This window comes from Anomaloglossus baeobatrachus, chromosome 9 (assembly GCF_048569485.1).
Source record: "Anomaloglossus baeobatrachus isolate aAnoBae1 chromosome 9, aAnoBae1.hap1, whole genome shotgun sequence".
NCBI lineage: Eukaryota > Metazoa > Chordata > Amphibia > Anura > Aromobatidae > Anomaloglossus > Anomaloglossus baeobatrachus.
Window position 1 is genome coordinate 185,302,558 of NC_134361.1, and position 18,533 is coordinate 185,321,090.

The following is an 18,533-nucleotide window of genomic DNA, read 5'->3' on the forward strand; positions in this document are numbered from 1 at the left end:
TTCTGCCCTGTGCCTGTCATTACACTGGTTGCCCATCCGCTACACCGATGCCTCTACCCTGTGCCAGTCATTACACTGGTTGCCCATCCGCTACACCAATGCTTCTGCCCTGTGCCAGTCATTACACTGGTTGCCCATCCGCTACGCCGATGCTTCTGCCCCGTGCCAGTCATTAAACCGGCTGCCCATCCACCACAGAGTCCAATATAAACTTATATATGTATATATCTTTAATTATTTACAGGAGCATTTCCAGTTTTCTGTTACAGAATTGAAATGTATCCATAAAAATGGGATGCTGTATTGTGGCATTTAAATTTTTCTTGCACCCATAGTGTTGAATGGGTAAGTCTTGCATGCTGAGATTTTTGGACAAATAGATTCAGTGAAAAAAACTGTCATCTGCACTACCCCATTGAATGACATTGGCCCGAGAGAAGTCTGTGTTTTTTTAAGGCTCCTTCCGAAGTCCAAGGATTTCAGTCCGATCTTGGATCATAATGAGTCTATGGCGGTCTCCCAACTCGAATGTGAAAGTCTCATAAATATATGAAGCTGTCACTCTGCGATTCACAAAGCCACGGCCAGTCCATGCTTTAGCAGTCCATGCTTAGATCGATTGGCACAAACGTCTGATTGAACCCTGAGGCTGGGTTCAGATGTACGTATAAAAACTTGGGTCAGTCACGACTGCATATTGCAGACATGACTGTCTACTTGTGTAGCCCCACGTGCTCATCCGTGTGGCCGAAAAAAATCAGAGCTGCCTATTATTGGCAGGCATGCAGTGGTCTGTATCACAGGTGACAGACAATCATGTGGTTTCTGGCCATAGAAGGTCACAGTGTTTGGCTGCACAAAATACTCCCTGACTTTCTATTGTTCCTGTTGTCAGTATTCATTGGTATAGGGAGCTTTTTGCTGGGTTTATATCTCTTCCCCTTTAAGGCCCAATGGATGCCTCTTTCCATCCAGCTATCACCAGTATTCTCCATGTGCTTAAATACTCCCATCCTAATGAACTTATGCTGATGATATTATTCATTTCAGTCAAGCTCTGGTTGCAAGCAGGTGGCTTGTACTCATCTGTGGTATTGTTGCTGTAATTTTGCTGAACTCCTGCCTGTGTCATTTCTGGGTAAGTAGTTCATAGATTTTCCCCTGTGTCCTCCTTGTTTAGTAGGGTTGATGAAGAGCTCATCCCATCAGTTCCCTATTTAGGGTCCAGCACTAGGGATACCTAGGGTCAAGTATCCTGCTCAGCGCATAGGTTCCGAACCTATCTCGGGTGCTGAGGGACCCCAGGGACCACCAATCGGCTTGGTCAGGGGTCACCATCTTTCCTTCCCTAGACACAGGGTTTCTCTTCCTTTCCCTTTCGCTTGGTGCTTCCCCGTACCTAGCGTGACGGTCTGATTCCAAACTTTTGCACTCTGTGATTTTTTTTACACAAACATTGGAAAAAACTTGGTGTGCACAAGCAAACTGGTTAGTATTGGATCAATATGGTGTCCATTGAGCGCACAGAGTGCACACTGACCAAAAAAATGGCTGTCTAAACGAGCAATTGTCAAAGGGAACCCATCATTAGATTCATGCTGTCCAAAACACGGGAAGCATGAATTCGACAGTGACTGCACAATTCCAGGCAGGTTTGTTCCACGCTGAAATGCTGCGACCACAGATTGTGGGCCCAATTCATCAAGACCAGCGATGTTCAGGAGGACATGTAGGCATTTAGGAACCCAAATTACAGGCTGAGTGCTGTTTATATAGTGTAAAACTGGTAACAGGTTCCGTTTAAAGGGAACTTGTCAGCAGGTTTTTGCTACCTCATCTGAGAGCATCATGATGTAGGTAAAGAGATCCTGAATCCAACGATGTATCACTTAGATTACAGGCTGCAGCTGTTCAGACCGTTCTTTAGCCATTTTCTGCTCTGAGATGATTTATACTTTATAATAGAAGCCAATGGGAAGTCTAAGATTTATTCCCAGCACTTCCATTTAAGGGGAATCGGTCAGCAGGTTTTTGGTTCCTCATCTGAAAGCAGCATGATGTAGGTAAAGAGATCCTGAATCCAATAATGTATCATTTAGATTACTGGCTGCAGCTGTTCGGACCGTTCTATAGGTATTTTCTGCTCTTAGATGCTGTATACTTTATAATAGAAGGCAATGAGAAGGCTAAGATTTATTCCCAGTGCTTCCATTTTAAAGGGAATCGGTCAGCAGGTTGTTTCTTTCTCATCTGAGAGCAACATGATGTAGGTAAAGAGATCCTGAATCTAACAATGTATGACTTACATTACCGGGCTGCAGCTGTTCGGTCCATTCTTTAGACGTTTTCTCCTCTGAGATGCTGTATACTTTATAATAGAAGGTAATGGGAAGGCTAAGATTTATTCCCAGTGCTTCCATTTTAAAGGGAATCGATCATCAGGTTTTTTCTTCCTCATCTGAGAGCAGCATGATGTTGGTAAAGAGATCCTAAATCTAACAATGTATCACTTAGATTACAGGCTGCAGCTGTTTGGTCCATTCTTTAGGTGTCTTCTCCTCTAAGATGCTGTATACTTTATAATAGAAGTTAATGAGAAGGCTAAGATTTATCCCCAGCACTTCCATTTAAAGGGAATCGGTCAGCAGGTTTTTGCTTCCTTATCTGAGAGCAGCATGATGTAGGTAAAGCGATTCTGAATCCAACAATGTATCACTTAGATTATTGGATGACACCACTCTCATACAATCAGAATTTTTAGCTTTAAGAATCTAGCATGAGGTTCCCCGCCCAAACCAGGCTCTATTAGAGATTGTACATTGACAGTGAGGTGTCAATCAGAGGCGGGGACGTGCTGGACTGCCCTGTGACATTGCAGTCCAAGCAATGAGAACTCCTGCTGTTTAAACAAACATAGCAAATAAAAAACAGATCAGATCATGACAATACAGGCATCCCTGAAGTCTATGAGTTAACCCTTGCAGCATTCTGTCTTCAGGTTACATAGGAAAAACCTGCTGACAGATTCCAAGCTGTGAATATTTTATTGCCTATGTTAATACAGCTAGTAAATTTATGGTAATAATTCAACCTGGAAATAAGTTGCATACATTTGAGGAATGTGATTACAGAAATTGGTATCTTGATTCTTTTTTTTTTGCATTATCCTTCTATCTGCATGGAAAAAAATAAATGAGTAAAATACATCCCGGCCCGTTTTACAACAATTCTATTTGCCGCGACACAGTCCAATGTCTTTATCATTATATATAAATAGCTGTCATGTCGGGAGGCAGCCATGCTGAAATACTAATTACTTCTCAGGCTCCTGAGATGACACAGAGCAAGTGAATCTTAAGAAATAATAAGGAGACCGATGTATTTTCTAATACTTCTAAGACGCGGAGTCTTAGGAATAAAGCAGCGTGGTGTTTATTGCGATATTACGGAATTACGGAGACTTCCGGGTTCAGAATTTGGATTTCTATGTGTTGTATCCAATATGTCTTTATAGTAAAGCCTCACCGGACGCGGCGCCGTATCTTCCCCGGTGTCAGGTCTAGTGGTGTGGTGTCTGACTATGCCGAACGCATCCGGCCAAGTGCAGAACACAAGGAGCTAATAAGATGAATCTATTAGTATTCAGGTCAGGGATTCAAGGACATCCTTTACAAGTTCAAGTGTTTGTGCTTGAAGCACCATTACAAAAATACCGAATTATGCAATCCTTATATTAGGAGATCGGGCAGCCCGAAAGCATCAATTATTAAGGTTAATATTATGAAAATGCCATTTTCATGTCCCTTCTTAACGGCTTAAACCAATTAAATATTTAAACGGACACTGTAGCAGGATGTATATGCATGTTGACTTCATGATTTAAGGCACAAATTGAAGAGGGCGGCTGTGCGTGAAGATAGACAGCCTAATGGACGTTTGCAGGGACTGGAACGTACCTTACAGTCAGCAAGTTCAACTCTGCTAAATGGGATTAATGGGTTGACATAAAAAAAGCTGAAGTAACGGAGCGCACGACATGCGCTGATCTTCTGATATAATGTCTGCTATCTACACGGTGGGGTCTCATCTATGGACAGGATGCTTGGTTTACGTACTAATGTTTTTTGACCCAAGAATCCATGTAAAAATTCCCCTATTTTTGCAGTACTTTTGATTAATTATTTACAAAAATCTGAGAACCCATTTTTATTAAGCGGCTTCTTTAATTGTCTTGTGGCATTTGATGAGTTGTCCTGAAATGGATGTGGTTGTCCTGATGAAAAAGGCTGGTTGATTCAGAAACGTGTCGACAAACCACTAATTATAAGTGAATGCCCTCATCATCTCCCACCTTGACTACTGCAAATGTGACGCCCTGGACTAGCCAGGTAGTCACAAACATTACATCACACACACCCCTTCCCCTGGATAGTTAACAACAGTCAAACAAAATCTTTGTTGCCTCCTCCAGGGTCTGATGTCCACACCAGGTGGGGTGGGGCCAGGCGGTTGGGCCCACCCACCGAGGAGTTCACAGGCCTGGAGGCGGGAAAGGCAGTTAGTTCAGTTTTGGAGTTGAAAGTGACAGGAGAAAACCTGGTAGTGTCTGGGTAGGAGCCCAGGCACTGTCAGCAAGGTCGGCAGATGGTGGTGGCCGTCTGCAGGAGTTGGCGCAGGTCAGCGGAACCGTAGGACCGGGGATGGGCGGTGGCCTGCCGGTACCGAGCCGGGCAGCAGATCTGCACCAAGCACAAAAGCAGGGCCATCAGACCCCGACCAGGCTAGGAGCCGCCGACAACGGTCAAATCTGATAGTGACCGGACCCCAGAGGTTCCCTAACACCCAAGACCCGGCAGAAGGCAACCATCCACACAGTGAGGATGAAAAGCCACCGTCATAGGCTCGAAATCCAAGGGCCAGCGCCTGCAGGCAAAACAGGCTCCTTTGGTACATACACGCTGGGGAGCGGACTACCAGTGAGAAACCATCGGAGTCAATTCATACACAGCGGTACAGGGAAAGACAGCCACCATCAACCTGTCCGGGGAGAGCAAAGACACTGCAGCCGGCTGCGGGACCCGTCCATTCAGCTGTTTGGTTTACCAGAGACTCTGTGAATTTGTGCCTGAATGAGTACAGCAGTGCCATCCGGCACCACGCCGCGCTGCCTCCGCAACCCTGCACCCCAGCTTCCTGCCTCCCCGTACCACCACCGGGCCCCGGGATCACCAACCCCTACCCACGGAGGGGGAACCAACATCCTAGCTGCTCCCTGCCATCGCTCCCGGGATCCCCGTCACCAGCAGCGGTGGTGCCCATTATCACCACGACCCGTGGGTGATGTCATGGACTATTCCCCCAAACAAACCACCCCTTTTCACTCGTGGGCGTGGAGCGCTGCTCGAGTCCCCGGGTCCGGCCCACCGCTCGAGCCACCGAGCAGCAGCAGCCCCGGACCCGAGTGTAGCGAGCGCAGCCCCTCCGCCCGCGACAACTTGGCATCACGAACAGGATAGAACCAATCTACCTACCGAAAGAAGTGCGCCTTGCAGTCTCCGCCGGCGGCGTCCGGCCGAAAAATTTGAAGTTCCGCCATCTTGGGCGCGAAGATTTCCCGCTCGAGCGTCTTCCCCGAGCAGGGAGGGCGTGAAAATGAAGCCCCGCCCCCAGAAAGAGGGAGTGCTAGAAAGAACCAAGGGGGAGCGGGTGAAGAATGGCGGCATGTAACTAGCGCCGCAGAGTGCAGGGACGCCAGGACTCTGCCGAAACCCATTCCTGGACCCAGCAGCAAGATGTGCCAGGAGCTCCAGGCCACAGTCCACTCCATGATGGCGGAGTGGATGGCGGAGATGAAGGGCCTGGTTGCAACCGTGCGGGCATGTGAAGTGGAGGTGGTCTACGAGGAGCGGGTAAGCGACCCACGCCCCTATGTCCCCGAGGGAACGGCCGCTGCGGCTGAGGGGCCCGGCCTGCTGCCATCCACCATGCCACCTCCCTCACTGCCCATGCCCGCGGCCACCACCTCGACCGACCCATTACCCCTGTCACCGGTAGCGGAGCCCGCAGCATCTGAGGGAGAGGGCCCAGACCTGGGGCCCCCGGGCCTTACCTTTGTCACCGCCCTGGCACCCGTCCCAGCTTCCATCCCAGCTGCGACGGAGATGACGACGGCCCCGGCAGTCCAGCCGGCCGCAACGGAGGCGATCTTCGACCCGAAGCCAGCATTGCAAGTCCCGCTGCCCGCTCCCAGACACCTGGCCTCGGCTGAGGCACGGCGGGGATGTAGCTGCCAAGTGGCAGAACAGGCCACGTCACAGCAGGGTCCCTCGTTATCGAAGGTGCCGGTCGTAGCCGGCACGGAGGGATTCCAGCTGGGCCCGTCCCCCACACAAGTGGACCCGGAGCAGGTTGAAGATGCTCCATGCTGGGAGCGGCAGCTACGGCAGCTGCGCCACGAGATCGCTGTCTAAAGAGAAGAGTGTTGAAAGGTAGCTTTTCCCGGCTACCATGTTAAAGTCCCTGTTGGGACCTACAGTTATTTTATGGCAGCGCTGAGCTGTTGAAGCGCCCGTCCCCGTGGGGACTTTATGTGTTCCCACTAACCCTCTTCCAGAGACAAGGTCGAGAACTTGCAGGCCAACCACGATCTTTTGGCCTTGTAAATAATTTGTGAGCTGTATTCCGTTGTCGCCTCCGGAGAGGCAGATTGGAGGAAGGACCCGCAGCAGAGCAGGCTGGGGTCCGACCTCCACCAGGACCGGTGGCCATCCTCCGGGGGTCAGGGGTCCCCCTGGACGTGGGGTCCCCTGAAATGACAGCCGGGTGCAAGACACCGTACCCGTTCCCGCTCGGGTGACCTGGACCAGGACTGGGGTAAAGGGGTGCTGCCCGTTTCTGAGGGGCAGCATCAAGGTGTAGGTTGCTTGGGTGGGGGAGCGGAAGAACATGGACCCGTCCGTTGTTAATAAAGATGTTTTATACCATTAGTAACGTTTAAGAGAAAAGCCTCCTGTCAGGGAAGAATTAAAAGAATGCTTGATGTTTATATGTTTTCCCATGTTAAATTATATTTTTCAGAAATAAAACCGGTGATGGACGGGCAGCCCGTGGACGGTCTGCATTTCACCAAGGGGGAATGTGACGCCCTGGACTAGCCAGGTAGTCACAAACATAACATCACACACACCCCCTCCCCTGGATAGTTAACAACAGTCAAACAAAATCCTTGTTGCCTCCTCCAGGATCTGATGTCCTCACCAGGTGGGGTGGAGCCAGGTGGTTGGCCCCACCCACCAAGGAGTTCACAGGCCTGGAGGCGGGAAAGGCAGTTAGTTCAGTTTTGGAGTTGAAAGTGACAGGAGAAAAACTGTTAGTGTCTGGGTAGGACCCCAGGCACCGTCAGCAAGGTCGGCAGACGGTGGTGGCCGTCTGCAGGAGTTGGCGCAGGTCAGCAGAACCGTAGGACCGGGGACGGGCGGTGGCCCGCTGGTACTGAGCCGGGGAGCAGATCTGCACCAAGCACAAAGGCAGGGCCATCAGAACCCGACCAGGCCAGGAGCCGCTGACAACGGTCAAATCCGATAGTGACCGGAACCCCAGGGGTTCCCTAACACACAAGACCCGACAGAAGGCAACCGTCCACACAGTGAGGATAAAAAGCCACCGCCATAGGCTCGAAATCCAAGGGCCAGCGCCTGCGGGCAAAACGGGCTCCTTCGGTACATACACGCCAGGGAGCGGGCTATCAGTGGGAAACCATCGGAGTCAATTCATACACAGCGGTGCAGGGAAAGAGAGCCACCATCAACCTGTCCGGGGAGAGCAAAGACACTGCAGCCGGCTGCGGAACCCATCCATCCAGCCGTTTGGTTTACCAGAGACTCTGTGAATTTGTGTCTGAGTGAGTACAACAGTGCCATCCAGCACCGCGCCGCGCTGCCTCCGCAATCCTGCACCCCAGCTTCCTGCCTCCCCGTACCACAACCGGGCCCCGGGATCACCAACCCCTACCCACAGAGGGGGAATCAACATCCTAGCTGCTCCATGCCATCGCTCCCGGGATCCCCGTCACCAGCAGCGGTGGTGCCCATTATCACCACGACCCGTGGGTGGCGTCACGGAATATTCCCCCAAACAAACCACCCCTTTTCACTTGTGGGCGAGGAGCGCTGCTCGAGTCCCCGGCTCCGGCCCACCGCTCGAGCCACCGAGCAGCAGCAGCCCCGGACCTGAGCGTAGCGAGCGCGGCCCCTCCGCCCGCGACACAATCTCCTGCTCTGTGGCCACCCTTCTAACACACTTGCATCCCTCCAATAATTCCACTTCTGGATTTCTCTTTAATTGGGCAGCACCGATGCATGAGTGCATGCCCTCTTCATGTCCCATCTCAACTACTGCAACCTCCTTCTCTGTGGCCTCCCTTCTAACACTCTTGCTTCCCTCCAAAAAATCCACTTCTGTATTTCTATTTAATTGGGCAGCGCCGATACATGAGTGCATGCCCTCTTCATCTCACACCTCAACTAGTGCAACCTCCTGCTCTGTGGCCTCCCTTCTGACACTCTTGCATCCCTCCAATAAATCCACTTCTGTATTTCTATTTAATTGGGCAGTGCCGATGCATGAGTGCATGCCCTCATCATCTCCCACCTGAACTACTGCAAGTTACTGCTCTGTGGCCTCCCTTCTAACACTCTTGTATCCCTCCAATAAATCCACTTCTGGATTTCTCTTTAATTGGGCAGCGCCAATGCAAGAGTGAATGCCCTCATCATCTCCCACCTCAACTACTGCAACCTCCTGCTCTGTGGCCACCCTTCTAAGAGTCTTGCATCCCTCCAATAAATCCACTTCTGGTTTTCTAGAACAGCACATAGCAGGGACACCTATATATAAGATTATCTCAGCACAGAAACTTTTTTTTATCTCATCCAATTGCGGAAATAATTATAATTCCAAGATCTATTGATTAAATTGTCCTCTTTTGTTCATGGGAAAACCCCTATTATTGATTCTTCCTTCTTTTAACTTTTATCTCAGAAATCAATAGTACACATAAAATTAAGAAACATTGTAATATATCTTAGTGGATTCTGGATTATAATTTAATCTCAATTTATTGGTAATATCTGTAAAAACCTGTATTCAATGAAAACACATTTTCCCAATACTGAGATATGAAATGACAGTTGATGCTTTTAAATTTGTATTTAGAAGAAATGGAGAGGGAAGAGCTAGAGGCACGCACAAACTTCTGCTGCAAGTTCTCCTGAAATAACAATTACAGTTTGCCATAGAACTTTATAAGCACCAACTGTCACCTCCTATCTCAGTAATGGGAAAATTTGTATTCACTGACTACACATTTTTACCTATGAATTGAAAATTTTGAGAATGAAAGATCAGTCCAGGAGTAGAAAGGAGCAGATTTCTCTGATGATGAATGCATGCCCTCATCATCTCCCACTTCGACTACTGCAACATCCTGCTTTATAGCCTCCCTTGCACCCCTCCAATAAATCCTAAACTGTGCATCCCGATTAATCCACCTGTCCCCTCGCTATTCCCTGGCCTCTCCTCTCTGCTAATCCCTTCACTGGCTTCTCAATGCCCAAAGACTCTAGTTCAAGACCCTAACCATGTCATACAAAGCCATCCACAACCTGTCACCTCCTTACATCTGTGATCTTTGCCTGCACATATCCCCCAATCCTCAGAAGATAATCTTCTCTCCTCTTATTTCCTCTTCCCATAATCGCATAAAAAGAGTTCTCTCGTGCCTCCCCCATACTCTGGAATGCTCTACCCCAAGATATTAGAATCTCACCTACCGTGGAAACCTTTAAAAGGAACCTGAATATCCACCTCATCCAACAAGCCTATACCCTGCAGTAACTTTCAATCCAATGTATCACCGCATGACCAGCTCTACCTACACCTACTGTATCATCACCCATCCCTTGTAGACTGTGAGCCCTTGTGGGCAGCGTCCTCTCTGCTCCTGTAGATTATGAGCCATTGTGGGCAGGGTCCTCTCTCCTCCTGTAGACTGTAAGCCCTCGGGGGCAGGGTCCTCTTTCTTCCTGTAGACTGTGAGCCTGTGTGGGCTGGGTCCTCTCTCCTCCTGTAGACTGTGAGCCCTCTTTGGGCAGGGTTTTCTCTCCTGCTGTAAACCGTGAGCCCTCGGGGGGCTGGGTCCTCTCTCCTTCTGTAGACTGTGAGCCCTCAGGGGCAGGGTCCTCTCTCCTCCTGTAGACTGTGAGCCCTTGAGGACAAGGTCCTCTCTCCTCCTGTAGACTGTGAGCCCTCAGGGGCAGGGTCCTCTCTCCTCCTGTAGACTGTGAGCCCTCAGGGGCAGGGTCCTCTCTCCTCCTGTAGACTGTGAGCCCTTGAGGACAAGGTCCTCTCTCCTCCTGTAGACTGTGAGCCCTCAGGGGAAGGGTCCTCTCTCCTTCTGTAGATTGTGAGCTCTCTTGGGCAGTGTTTTCTCTCCTCCTGTAGACCGTGAGGCCTCATGGGCAGGGTTCTCTCTCCTCCTGTAGACTGTGAGCCTACGGGGGCTGGGTTCTCTCCTCCTCCTGTAGACTGTGAGCCCTCGGGTGCAGGGTCCTCTTTCCTCCTGTAGACTGTGAGCCCTCATGGGCAGGATCCTCTCCTCCTGTAGATTGTGAGCCCTCTTGGGCAGGGTTTTGTCTCCTCCTGTAGACCGTGAGCCCTCGGGGGTAGTGTCCTCTCTCCTCCTGTAGACTGTGATCCCTCGGAGGCAGGGTCCTCTTTCCTCCTGTACCTATCTGTACCTTGTATTGTTCAGGATCATGGTACTTGTCCTTATTATGCGTATCCCTTTTGACATGTAAAGCGCCATGGAATAAATGGTACAATAATAATATAATAATAATAATACCAAGTTTCATATTTTCATACATACTATTGAGTTATGAAAAAACTTAAACCATCCATTAAACTTTAACTTTTCTGCAACTCTATAGCACAAAAATGTTCATGTATCATTAAAATATCGCAAAATTTGTGCAAAAATTCCAGATGTATATAACATCACTCCAGGGGGAGACAGGAGTACATTTGTGCAAAATTTTAGCAACTCTTCAAAAAGTGTCAATTAACAATTTAGCTGAAAACATCTGGAAAACCCCAAACCTGCTAACCATAATGAAATAAAAAAAAAATAACAACATGAAAACATATACGGTATATTATATGATAGACTTTAAAAAAAGGCAAACATTAAAAGAATGGGGACATGAGCAAATAAAAAACAGATGAAAAACACCCCTTGAAGGACAAAAAAAGGTGCAAATGCAATGATGAACCTTGCCCATACTGTTTAAGTACCTAAAATTTTTCAATTGCGTTTTTAACTTTACAAATCATATGATTTATATATAGGTTATGTGATTCCAAAATTCCTGTTAGAATCCCATGGTGTCCAAAATGAAACAAAAAAGTCGCAAAACAAGATATAACCATTTAAACATATTATAATAAAATAATGGAAGATATTGCTTGCTGTTAGACAATGAAGACATACTTTTTCATATCCAGTGGCTGAAAATGCAGCTTGGTTAAGTTTTGCAGATACAGGTGCACGGCTCTGGTCGATTGGACAAGATTCCGCTGAATTTTTTGCCTCTGGACATAAATTAATTTGATGTAATGACAGCAAGCAGACATTTTAAAGAAAATAAGGAACAAAACACAAAGTACCTTATAATGTTATAGAATGAATAAGCTCAGAATTATGTAAAAATATTTGATCAGGTGGTCATGGCCACTGATTGGTAAAACTTAAAAAAGAGCTGTCAATTGCTGACAAAATTTGAATTAAAAACTTGTAAAAAATCCCCCAGGTTCCCTGATTCTGCTGATGTTTTTTGTTTTGCTCTGCGTCGCTCCATTGCAGAGATTTTTACATTTATTGCTTTTCAAGCACAGCATGTGAAATCTCTGCTTGTAGTTCAACTTGGTGTTTCTTCAGAGTCTTCTGTGGGGGTGTGAACTTTTGCCACTCCCTCCCAGGCACTGCCAATTACAGTTCGACAGCATCTCAGACTTCTAAATTGTGATTGGCAGTATCTGGTGGGGAGGGGTTAAAGGGGTGGTCCACTACAAAGCATAGTGGCCACATCAATGTAAAGCGCAGTATGTGAAATCTCTGCTTGTAGTTCAACTTGGTGTTTCTTCAGAGTCTTCTGTGGGGGTGTGAACTTTTATGACTCCCTCCCAGGCACTGCCAATTATAGTTCGACAGCATCTCAGGCTTCTAAATTGTGATTGGCAGTATCTGGTGGGAAGGGGCTAAAGAGGTGGACCACTACAAAGCATAGTGGCCACATTGATGTAAAGCTGAGACAGAAGGCTTTTTCTAAATACCTTCTATTGGCCATTCTGCCTGTGAGCGGTGCTATCCCACATCACGTGACCCGGGCTGCAGTGATGTCTGGTGATGTCACGTCAACTTCCAGAATTGAAAGTTGACCCAACATCACCGAGGCAGGACCCGATCTCCGTGAGTGACTGGGCTGTGGGCGGCATTCCACTGCACATCACAGCCCAGCATCGCCCGTGCTTGCGGTGAAGGAGAGAATGCGTGAGATGATTGGCTGTGATGTGCGATGAAACTTCCCCGACAGCCCAGTCACTCACGGAGACTGGCTCCCACCTCGGTGATGTGGGTCAACTTCCAATTCTGGAAGTTGATGCAACATCATCGGACATCAGAGGTCACTGAAGCCCGGGTCACGTGATGGGGATAGCGCCGCTCACAGGGAGAATGGACAACAGAAGGTATTTAGAAAAAGCCTTTTTTCTCAGCTATACATTGATGTGGCCACTATGCATTGTAGTGGACCACCTCTTTAACCTCTCCCCACCAGATACTGCCAATCACATTTTAGAAGTCTAAGATGCTGTCGAACTGTAATGTGCAGTGCCTGGGAGGAAGAGGCAAAACTTCACACCCCCACAGAAGACTCTGAGGAAACACCAAGTTGAACTACAAGCAGAGATTTCACATACTGCGCTTGAAAAGCAACAAATGTAAATATCCCTGCAATGGAGCGACACAGAGCAAAACGAAAAAGACTGGCAGAATCAGGGAACCTGGGGGATTTTTTTTTACAGGTCATGTGATGGGGATGACTGGACAGTGATACCTTTGCTCACAGGTAGAATGGACAACAGACAGTATTTAGAAAAAGCCTTCTGTATCACCTGTACATCGATGTGGCCACTTGGCTACCTCTTTAAAGTATATGCCCCCAGTGAAATCTGTAAAGATACACTCAGTTGCACTACGATCAGAGATTTCACATATGGCCCTGCAAAAGAAACAAATGCGAATATATCTGCAACGCAGCACAAAAAGGAAAAAAGCAGCAGAATCAGGAGAGCTCAGTGATTTTTATAAGTTAATTCATTTTTTTATCATGTGTTAGCTCCTTATTAAGGAGCAGAAGAATGGACAAGCCGTTCCCCTTACTTTTTGACCAGCTTTGCTCATTTCTCTTCAGAGTGCTGAACAAGCTATATACAGATATATTGAAAATCTATAGACCCTTACCGATCCAAACTGACTATATCACTGTCATGTCAGAAGGTTTTTTTTCCCTGTAAAGAGGCTTTCAGAAACTTTAGTATTGATGGCCTTCTGATAAGTGATGGTGCAAGTTGTTGGACCATCTATCTCATATTGATGGTTTATTCTAGGTTTATTTCAAATAATTGAAACAGTATTAGTTTACTACACATGACTAACACTTCCTAATTTATGTACTTGCATTGCAGGGAAATGATATCCTGCACTGTCACTTGATTACTGACATTGATGTTGGTTTGATCTCTCCTGTTCTAACACATCCAAAAGATTAAAGGTGTTGTCAATGTCAAAAAATTCAAGGTCAATTTTCATTAGAAATGCAGATTACTGGGAGATCAAGATAATAGGAGAAGACAGAGGGCAAAGTGGATTCAAAATAATCACAATATTTTCCCGCCCTTAAAGAAGTCATTAAAGAACTAACCTAATGATTAGGTATTTAGTGGATAGATGACCGGTATAAGATTGGTGTGAGGTCAACATTTGGCTCTCAGATCGTGAGCTGATATCTTCTACAGCAACCAGATGTAAGCAATGTACTGATCTGACGTCGGATCCCTTATGGTCCTACAGATACTGTAGGTCATCAATGTTGTCCCCTTATCTAAATTACGAGCCAATGAGGAAAGCTGCATGTGACTGCTGTAGCCCATTTCATACATTGTGGTTCTATGTCCACCAGTAGATTTTCCTTTCTAGCTAATAGAGGCAAAATTTGAGAGGAGAAACCCCATTTTTAATACTCATGTAATGGAAAAAAACAGCGTAGGGTACCCCTATTTTTGATAAGCAGCCAAGGTTAAGCAGAAAGCTGCGGGCTGATATTATCAGGCTGGGAAAGTACATGGTTATTGGGCCCTTTCCAGCCTAAAAATAGCAGCCCACAGTCAGCCCAGAACTTGTGTCTCACATAGTTGCCTGTCATGATCCATGCTGGTATATGCTGCTGTAGTTTCACACAGCTCTGGCTTGGTCATGTCGCGGGCAGGGAGGACGCCACTGCGCTGCGCTCGATAACGCTCGGGTCCGGCGCTGCTGCTGCTGCTGCTCGGTGGCTCGAGCAGTGGGCCGGATCCGGGGACTCGAGCGGCGCTCCTCGCCCGTGAGTGAAAGGGGTGGTTGGTTTGGGGGATTTTAGTCCGTGACGCCACCCACGGGTTGTGGTGAGGATGGGCACCACCGCTGCTGGTGACGGGGATCCCGGGAGCGATGGTAGGGAGCAGCTGGGATATTGTGTTCCCCCCTCCGTGGGTAGAGGTTGGTGGTCCCGGGGCCCGATGAGGTGACGGGGAGGCAGGGCTGGCAAGGTGCAGGGTCGCCTGGACTGCGCAGCGAGGTGCCAGATGGCACGATTGTACTCACTCAGCCACAAATGTACGCAAAGTCTCTGGTAAACCAAACGGCTGGATGGACGGGTCCCGCAGCCGGCTGCTGTGGTTTCTCCCGGACGGTTGGTGGTGGCTGCCTTTCCCTGCACCTTTGTGTATGTTCGGTCCCGATGGCTTCCCAACGGTAACCCGCTCCCCAGCATGTATATGTGCCGGAGGAGCCCTTTTGCCCTCAGGCTCTGGCCCTTGGAACTCTAGCTGTGGCGGTAGCTGTATTTCCTTCTACTGGTCGGACGGTTGCCTTCTATCGGGTCTTGGATGTTAGGAAAACCCTGGGGTTCCGGTCACTGACGGATTTGACCTCTTAACGGCGACTCCAAGCCTGGTCGGGGTCCGCAGGCCCTGCCGGTGTGTGCTGGCTTCACTTCGCTCCCCGGTTCGGTACCGGTGGGCCACCGCCCGACCCCGGTCCTGCGGTTCCGCGTTGATCTGCCTCTCCTGCAGACGGCCACCACCGTCTGCCAACCTTGCTCTTGGTGCCCGGGCCACACACCCGGACATGGTCAGTTTACTCCTCCACTACTACTTCACTCCTTTCACTTCCACCTCCCTAACTGATCTGACTTCCTTTTCCCGCCTCCAGGACTGTGAACTCCTCAGTGGGTGGGGCCAACCGCCTGACTCCACCCCATCTGGTGTGGACATCAGCCCCTGGAGGGAGGCAACAAGGATTTTGTGTCTGGCTGATGTGCCTGTCTCGGGGTGGGGGTGTGTGTTGTAGTACCTGTGACGACCTGGCTAGTTCAGGGCGCCACAGTCATGCCAGGTGTTAACTCCTCCCTACCTCACTCTGGTTTCCGGAACACTATATCCAGGTACTGAACCTCCGGTTCAGTGCCAGTGATAGTTTATGCTCTGTAGCGTGTATTACTGGCTCTGGTGAGTTACCTGATCTATCCTGCTTCCCTGCTACTTGGTTCTAACCCATACCCTCCTCCGTTCGTCCATCTGTCCCGGTCCCTGACTACTGTGTATCCTTCCCTGTCTGTCTTATCCCAGTCCTGACCTGTTTGTCCACTTCCCTTGTTTGTACTTGGACATTCCGGCATCTGACCTGTAACCACATTCCTGACCCCGACCTCCGTCTCTCCCTTCGGCTGTATCTGTGACTTCTCGGCTTCTGACTCTCGGCTATCACCTGAACACAATTTATCTATCCCTGTGCTACTGACGAGATCTCCTGCTGCTGACCCTGTATTCCGACTACTCTATTGCCCTATGGTGGTTTACCTGCTAACTTCACTAGGAGAAGCTTGTAACTTCTGCTTCTCCTAGTGAAGTGTGACATTGCCTCAATTATGGTGCTTCACCTTATCTGTTCCTGATTGCCTTGGTACAATATCAATCGGGGTAATGATAGTTGGGGTTGATGTCAGCTTTGTAATGTCAGCTGGCATCAAGCCTAGGAATTAGTAATGGAGAGGTATCTATCACACTCCCCATTACTAACCCAGTAAGTGTAAAGCTAAAAACAACACACACACACACACTGGGAAAAAAAATAGTTTATTTGAATACAAACTCCCTCACACTTCCTCATTTAGCCATTTATTGAAAAAATGTTCTCACGAAGTTCTGTCATTATCCATGATCCGGGACTCAACTCCAACTTCATTATCTTTGCTCCTCTTTACTCAACTCCCCCCAACTGACCTATCAATCAAAGTCAATGGCTGCTCACTTTCCTCAGTCCCATGTGCTCTCTGCCTGGGAGTAACTCTAGACTCTGCTTTCTCTTTCAAGCCACACATTCAAGCCCTCTTCACCGCCTTCTGCCTCCAATTCAAAAATATTTTCCGGATTCATACATTCCTTTACCAAGAAGCTGCAAAAACCATTATTATCTCCAGCCTGGACTATTGCAACCTCCTGCTCTGTGGCCTCCCTTCTAACAGTCTTGCACCCCTATAATCTATTCTAAACTCTACAGCCCGACTAATTCACCTGTCCTCCCGCTACTTCCCGACTTCTCCTCTCTGCCAATCCTTTCACTGACTTCCAATTGCCCAACGACTCTAGTTCAAATCCCTTACCATAACCTTCAAAGCCATCCACAACCTTTCTTCTCCTTACATCTGTGACCTAGTCTCCCGGTACTTACCCGCACGTAACCTTCGATCCTCACAAGATCTCCTTCTCTATTCCCCTCTAATCTCCTCTTCCCACCACCGCATCCAAGATTTCTCCCGTGCCTCCCCCATACTCTGGAATGCACTGCCACAACATACCAGACTCTCGTCTACCTTGACAAGCTTCACAAGGAACCTGAAGAGCCACCTTCCGACAGGCCTAAAACCTGCAGTAACCCTCAGTCCACTTCAGCGCCGCACGATCATCTCTACCCTCACCTACTGTATCCTCACCCATCCCTTGTAGATTGTGAGCCCTCGCGGGCAGGGACCTCTCTTCTCCTGTACCAGTCTGTGCCTTGTTTTGTTTATGATTACTGTACTTGTCCCTATTATGTATACCGTGCTATAATAAATAATAATAATTTTCAGGCAGAAATGCTTTACTTTCTGTAACTATTTCACGGGTGCCAACACTTTTGGTTATGACTATATATAAACAATGAATCTGTCACCATATACAGTTAGGTCCAGAAATATTTGGACAGTGACACAATTTTCGCGAGTTGGGCTCTGCATGCCACCACATTGGATTTGAAATGAAACCTCTACAACAGAATTCAAGTGCAGATTGTAACGTTTAATTTGAAGATTTGAACAAAAATATCTGATAGAAATTGTAGGAATTGTACACATTTCTTTACAAACACTCCACATTTTAGGAGGTCAAAAGTAATTGGACAAATAAACCAAACCCAAACAAAATATTTTTATTTTCAATATTTTGTTGCGAATCCTTTGGAGGCAATCACTGCCTTAAGTCTGGAACCCCTGGACATCACCAAACACTGGGTTTCCTCCTTCTTAATGCTTTTCCAGGCCTTTACAGCCGCAGCCTTCAGGTCTTGCTTGTTTGTGGGTCTTTCCGTCTTAAGGCTATGTGCGCACTAGAAATGTGAAGTTTCTCAAGAAACTTTCTCGAGAAACTTCTGGGAGTGAAAGATTTCCGGACCTCCGGAAAAAATCCGCACCAAATCCGCATGCGGATTTGACGCGGATTTGCCGCGGAATTACCGCGGAATTACCGCGGAATTGCCGCGATTTGCCCGCGGGTGGTTCCCTGCGGATTTCTGCAGGCTGTACTGCAGAAATCCGCAGGGTACCTGCGGAAATAATGGACATGTTCATTTTCTCAAGAAAGTTTCTCGAGAAATTCTTCTCGCGGAAATTTCTTGAGAAAAATCCGCACCAGTGCGCACAGCTATTTTTTTTTTCCATAGAATTTGCTGGGAAATGTCTGCACAAAGATTGCAGACATTTCTCAAGAAATTTCCGCGGCAAATCCGCGGGTAAATCCGCGGGTAAAATGCTCTAGTGCGCACATAGCCTTAGTCTGGATTTGAGCAAGTGAAATGCATGCTCAATTGGGTTAAGATCTGGTGATTGACTTGGCCATTGCAG